The sequence below is a fragment of the Rhopalosiphum padi genome, chromosome 2 (assembly GCF_020882245.1).
Source record: "Rhopalosiphum padi isolate XX-2018 chromosome 2, ASM2088224v1, whole genome shotgun sequence".
In the NCBI taxonomy this organism is placed as follows: Eukaryota; Metazoa; Arthropoda; class Insecta; order Hemiptera; family Aphididae; genus Rhopalosiphum; species Rhopalosiphum padi.
This window is the reverse complement of record NC_083598.1, coordinates 72,488,001-72,495,799: the sequence shown is the minus strand read 5'-3', so window position 1 is coordinate 72,495,799 and position 7,799 is coordinate 72,488,001.

Sequence of the window (7,799 nt, the reverse complement as noted above, 5' to 3'; positions counted from 1 at the left end):
TCCCCTCCCCGGCCCACCCGGTAATCAAAAACCAACGGTGGCGGCGCCGGACGGACCCGAAAAGTGCGAAACCTCCGTGACGCGATGTTTGGTTGTTGGGTCGATGGGTAGTGGGTGGGTGCCGGGTGGAGAGGAAGAGGCTATGCGGACCGCCACATCACGCGGCGGTCGATACCCGAAAATTCCACGAGTGCCACGCCGTGTCGCGTCGGCGTCGTCAGTCGTCACCGACCGTCGAGCGGTAGTTGCATCGATTTTCGTCCCGCCGCCCCATCCCACCGGTCACCAGGCACCGGAGCTTGAACGGCGGTGCCTCTGTCCGCCGGTCGACGCACACCACCTAGGGGCGGGATTTTCGGCCATTCGCGGCGGTCACACTGTTACACCGCCGCGGTAGCTGCAGCAGCCTGCCAGCAATGCTCTGCTGCTGCTGCTGCTGCTGCCGCTCGCGCCGCGCCGTCGTCGGACAGGACGACGACGTCGCCGACGCGTTGTCCGCGCGCCCAACGAACGGCGGCAACGTTTCGCCCGATGGCGGCGCGTAGTGGCCAAAGCTCGGTCGGCGGGAAATTCAAACAGCTCATCGAAATCCACTTTCCCCACCAACCGCACTACCGATACCGTAACCGTTTGGTTACCGTTTAATTGTTAACGTATAGGCCAACATCGACACTTACACGATAGTAGTCGTACTCATTCATTACTTGTGCTTTGAAACGCGTCCGACTGTAAAACGCAACTTCATTTTCATAACAAACAGATATAATGCCGTGTTATAGTCGAGTGTCGTCTTTTGTTTGTTTAGAGAGAAAACAAATAAACCATTTGGTATATACGTGAACGAAATTACAATAATAATCGCGCAAACATATGACATATATTATATATATATATATATTTAGTCGTTTTTAAAATTATTCGGTGAAAAATACAATATATTATAAATACACAGGTATATACCTCATCATAGCCATATATAGGTACATAAGTATGGTACCGACGAAGTATGGTATTTAACGAAATGGATTAGTGATTATTAGTAGTGATTACTACTACATTTATAATTAAAAAAAGAAAATTTCTAATTCTAAAAAGAAACCATATATAGGTAGATACTGGGTATACAAAACGAGTTATGTGGGCTTAGAATACTTACGATATTTAAATACAAGAGAAAAGTCGAATTTATGAACCTATAAGCAAGTTTATTGTAGGACCATGCGTGGTATAATGTCTATAATAATTTAGTCATTACCACGGTGCCAGTGCCGATTGTTTGGCGTTTACGAAATGGGTGATGAGTCATCACTGATGACTTATATGGTGGCGTATCCAGAATTTTTTTAAGGGGGGGCACACACTGTCTAAAATTGTATAAGACATATTATAGTATGCGTTTATGTATACAAATAAATATAAATCTTTAAAAGAAAAAATAGTAAATACGGCCAACGAGGGGGGCATGGCCCTGTGCCCCCTGGATACGCCACTGGTGACTGATGGCTCACCCTCTCCTACTCAAACCAAATTGGAATTTTCCCCCGTATAGTTTTCATGAATTCAAATATAATAATTGGTTGTTATCGGCGTTTCTAATGACGTTTACTAGTTGGGTCCGCAAGTCCTTTATTTAGTCTAGTTAGGGTCCCTGTTTTTCAGATAGTATACTAGTTGGGACGTCGGGTCCCACAATAAGAACACAGGTACCTATGATTAAAAATGATTTTTAAGTTTCTAATTTATAGTTAATAATTATAAAATGGTATACAATGATATAAAATGGTTAAACCAATTCATATGTACAGTGTACTCTCGATTATCCACGGAATAGGGTGGCAGGGCATCAACGGATAAACGAATTCCGTGGATAATCCGAAAAATTAAAATTACTAATTAAACATATCAAAAAGTATTAATATGTATTAAACAAGCGTATTGTATTTTACGTCGTTATCGAGTAATTGGCTATCACAACCCAATTAAACCGATAATTATGTACAATGTAAAGAAATATATTTTTTTTTGTATACTTAAAGGTATGTAGATGATTCCACGATGAAGGTAGTTTGGTTAATTTTTACCAAACACATACATTGCATTTATTATATTATTATAAAAATATAAATATAATATTTATATCATATTATACTATCGTCATTAATTTTTGAGTCAATGTAACATTACTGAAAACAATGTGAATAGGTTCATCATAAAAATAGGTAATATCTTAAAACTAATCTACAAAACATTATTCGTCGTTTAAAATATGTAATCTTTGTTAAAATTTTAACTTTAAATGCATATACAAAAATATTGTGTTTATAATCTAACCTGTCTTTAAAAACAACGTATGTGACATTTTATTTTATTTTTTAAGCTTTTTAACCGAATGACATTTTTTTTATTGAAATTTGTAAAAAATAAAACTGAACAAAAATATCATAAAAATAACAAATTGAAAATTTTAGTCGTCTATAAATATTTCAAAAAGAGTTAAAATATTTTGTAATGTTTACCGTTTAAAGAAAATTATTAAATATAAGCACTTTAAAATTTATAGTTTTTACGATTATTATAGTTTTTGAAATTCATCGAAATAAAGTAATACGTTTTGTCAAAAACCAGTTTAGTGTAGAAATTTAAATTTCTCTTAATTTATTTTTTGTTTTTCTAAATTATTAAGAAAAATACCTATAGCTGCAATTTACTTCCAGAAAAAATAATAAAAACACTTCAGTATAAAATTAATTTATTCGTCGCACCGCTAACAATCTAAAATAGAGAACTTTAGAGATTTGAATTATCATCAATTATTACTATAAGTAATTTACAAGGTATTTTGGCTATTTATTACTTTTTAAAGATATTTTAAATGTTGTGTTTTTAATTTATATACTTTTAAATTTTGTACCTTTTATTATACATGAAAAATTTAAAGACGTACTGCCTTTGACCGTACTGGTCAATTTAAAAATGAAAAGTTTTTATCGTTTTCCTTATCACATTATACATATACATCTATAATATTAACTTTTTTAAATAAATATTAAACACATTTTTTACAACATTTTGAATTTTTCAGATTTATAAATTGAAAATTATATCAACAAAATTTGTAAATATTTTGTAAAATAAATTAACAGTAGAATATTATGATTATAGTAATTAGCAAAAATATGCTTCATTAATTATTTATGATACAACTGCCTTACTTAAGTATTTATAATTTTATCTGATCTACTCTAAACTTTGTGGTTTGTATTTAAACTGAAAGTAATTAAATGCTTAAAGAATTACTTAAGCTTCTTATTCAATACATCATTGACTCTTTTAAATGTTATATGTTATTATAAATATATTTAATTTGATTAAATCGCATCAATACATTTTCTATCTTACCATATTGTTTTAATGCGTATAAATTTCTTATTTTTTTTTTCACAGCATGAGTTAAAATATAAATCCGTTTAAATAGTATTTGTAATATCAGTCAGATATTATGGGCAAACATTTATTCTAAACATTTTCATTGACAATTCAATTATAATTATGTGAGTTAAAAGAAATATATTATATTTTTATCTTTGACCTCACCACACAAATTACGTTAGTTGTAATCTTTTAAAGCTCTAAAATTGTTGGGCTTCATTAAGAGGATTTCTGATAAATTCAAAATACGAATTCCCTTAGGTTACTGTTTTGCACCACGATGGCTCAAGTTGTGTAGATAAACGGACATCCCCCCCGTACAAATATTGATAATTCCGGACCATTTAAATCCCCATAAGTTACACTAGATGAATATTCTACCCTCTGTTTTAAAATAGCGCTTCCATTATTAGGTTTGAATAAATGGTGTTTTAAAATTATAAATTACATACTGAATTTTTAGATATTTTGAAATATATTTTTGTATTTAATGGAACCAGTAGACGATAATAGGTATATTTATAGAACTGTACTTCAAGAGGTCTTTGGATTTAAATAAAAAACAACCATATTAAATATTTAAATGTTAACTATAATTATTGAACAATGGATATTATGATTTATTAAGTGATTAACGAAAAATGATAGGAAACCCGCAATGTACCCACTAGAGATCGAATTAATTGAACTACCTAATCAAATTGTTAATAAGGTCTCTTATTAAGGTCTCTGTCTTAAGTTTTGGTCGAAGATTATAAAATCAAATTAAAAGATATTATAGGTAGATATTTTTAACAACTCGGGATTCGACTATTTTTAACAAAATAAATAATGAAATATTATACTTAGGTAGACCTAATAAAAATCACCAGTTAAAGTTAATATTAGGTCTAACATCACCAACTAGAAGGTCTTTACTCTATATAGAAATAAAAAGAAAGATCAATTATAATATTAGTTATTAGTCTGCAACAAGGTTAGAATAGAATAAGCAATTTTCCCACAGTATTGGGATTTTCTTATTAAAAAAAAACTATTAAATTTGATGGGTTACATACAGTTAAGGATGTCTAAGAATATTAATAATTAGGTAATATACGATAGTGGTAAGACAAATTTAACTATAGGTATATTTATAATATAATAATAATAATATTGTACTAAATGAAAAATATGAATATTATTAAAACGTTATCAGGTGAATCATTAGGTACTCATAATTAGTATTGATAAAATAATCGTATGATTAATCTGCTGACGCCTTTCCAAATGAATATATTTAAACAAAGATCTGTTTGTAAAAGCTAATTAATCTGAATCATGATTTCGTGGATTTAAAGGAAAGTATCACGACTTCTTTTAAAAATTTGTCACAAAGAAAAAGAAATACAATTTTTTTTATAAAAATAGGTTATTTCTCACCTATAATTTTGGATTATTAAATGATTAAGTATACTTATAAATAATCTGCAATAGCGTATTAAGAGAACGCCATATCAATTATAATTTTATTTATTAAAAATATGTTAACCCAAAAGGAATAAAATAACTTTTTCGGGGTTTAAGAGTTAAGAACCTATTGTGAAATTGAATGAGATGAATAAATATTTTATAGGCATGCTCGCGCCTATTAATGAAACGATAAAAATAATGTATTATAATAATTAATAACTCATAATATAAGACTAGTATTATAATTTATAATATAATTGGCGAATTTGTAAAAGAATACCTACCTAATAAAAACGTATAGACGAGTACGAACATATTTGACTACATAATAATATAAGGTATTGAAATCAGAAATTGAAGTAAATTGAATAATTATTATTATAACATTAGAAATGCACAATTCTGTCCACGTATTTATATTATTAATAAACTGAATAATTATAATAATAATAATAATTTATACTAAAAGGAAATACATATATATTATGTATAAATAGATAAAATATTAAAGTAAAACTATATAAAGGTTTGACGTATTTAATCAAATAAAAGTTCCTATTTGAAAATAAATTTGATATAATCACTTACCTATTAACGTTAAGTGGAAAATTACTTTATTGCACTTGAACATTATTAAATTGTATAAACCGACAAAAATAATAAAAAGGAGGACCCGCATCCTTTTATGATTTAGTTTTGATCTATAATACATTATAATAGGTATAACAAAATAACTTAGATTTATTGAAATTGAACATGCGCATATTATTATTCGTCCACAAATTATATTATTAAAATGTTCTATTAGATATTGTATTCTTAAAACCTATAGCTTATAGTAGGTTTTCTATCAATAATAAAAATCACCTTGATAATTTAATTTAAATTAGACACAAAACTACAATAGATTAAATTGTTATCTACTATACACGGTGCAGTTTAAATTTTATTAACTAAGGGGGGAAGGATTCATAGGTACATTTTTACGAAGAACCGGTGAAATCTACTCTAACAGTATGATGGTTTATACTTTATATTTGATCATTTGATACATTCAAATAATTAAATAGATAAATCACATTAATAACATTAGAGTAGACTATTGACACGAGGTAAAATGTTTTCATATTTTACTCATAAAATAAAATTGAATTAGATAAAATTCTTAACTATTTTACTGCAATGGCAGTCTCAGCTGTTGTACTGGGGTTATCATATAACGTTTTTTTTTAAATAATGTAAAATAAATTCTTTAAATTTCTCGAAGATTGGTTATAACGACTTATAGTTAATTACTTGATATTTATAAAGTCAACACGTTTAGACAAAACGATGTTCAATAAAATCTTCTAAATTTATTACATTTTAATGGTTTATATATTATAATAATTAAATTACAAATCTACATACTCAAATAAATGAAATATTAAATAGGTATTGTGTAAGTTAAACACATAATTCTATGTATATTGTATAATACCGGTAAAATACTAAAATTAGGCAAACACGTATGAATACATGATATATAATGTATTCATTAAGGAAACTAATGATTAAAAAAATGTATAGCAAAATATTCATTATCAAACAAAATGATTTTATTTTTTAAACCATAATTAGTTTTTCTTAAATTATGTACCTAATGTAATAATTGGGTACTCATGTCTCATATATTGTATGTTAGGTTGTTGTAAAAAACAATTTAAAATATTTATAAATATTTATGTATTTTGGTGATTATACTTATACTATGATAACTATGTATGAATAGTGAGTAGTTTAACATTTTTGAGAGAAAAATAATGTTTTTACTATTTAATTTAGAATATAAGTGCTGCACTCATCGTTCCGACGAATATATTCATTTTATAATGATGTGTGCTTTTTCCATTATCACCTATAAATATCGGTAAAAAATAAATCGTCAAATCAAAATATTGAACATTTAATACAATAACCCACATAAGTTTTTATTGTATCTTTAAAAAATATGCATTTGAAGTTAGAACTCGGAAGAAATTACATATTAAAATAATAAAGAGCGATGTTAATTATTTTGTTATTGTTTAAAAACATTCACGGGGACTTAAAACCCTTACCTATATTATGAATTTTACTTAACGTAATGACATTTTCAAAGTATCTTGTTTAGTTTTAAGATATTAGGTATCTATTTATACCATGAACTTATTCACATTGCTCTATGTTAAGATTGTAATGACTCAAAAGTTAATAATAATAGTATAACACAGTAGTAATATATATATTATTATAATTATTAAATATTAATAATATAATAAATGCAATGTTTTTGGTAAAAATTAAATCAATCTTCTGTATTACTAATAGTAAAATAAATTATTTTTATAAAAAAATAAAAAAACATAATATTATGAAATGTACTCTAGATCACTAGATCAGACTAAATATTATAAGCTAACAGACCATCCTTGCTCATAATCGTTTATCGTACACAATGTACGACAACCTAAATACACCTAACGATGTATTATTGAATTCAAATTTAACACATTTATTACTGTGATCCTCTAGACACTTACAGTAAAATATAGTGGTACCTATTTACATACTTTTTTTTGTGTGATTTGATCTTTTCCAATGAAAATTTGATCAGTGAGAAATAACATAACGTATATTATAAAAAAATCTCAATATTAATTTATATTATTTGGTATAGTAGTATACTAGTATTGTAATAATATAAATATAAAATTATTATATGTTAATTGTGTTGCCTATATTTTATTTTATTTAAAAATAAAATATATTAATTTATATCATAATAAAATAAATATATAAATTAGAAGATGGTTATAGTGACATTCTACATTACATCGAATAATAGCTATACTTAATTTAAATTAGCGTGAAATTATAAAATTGTCGACTAGTTTAAT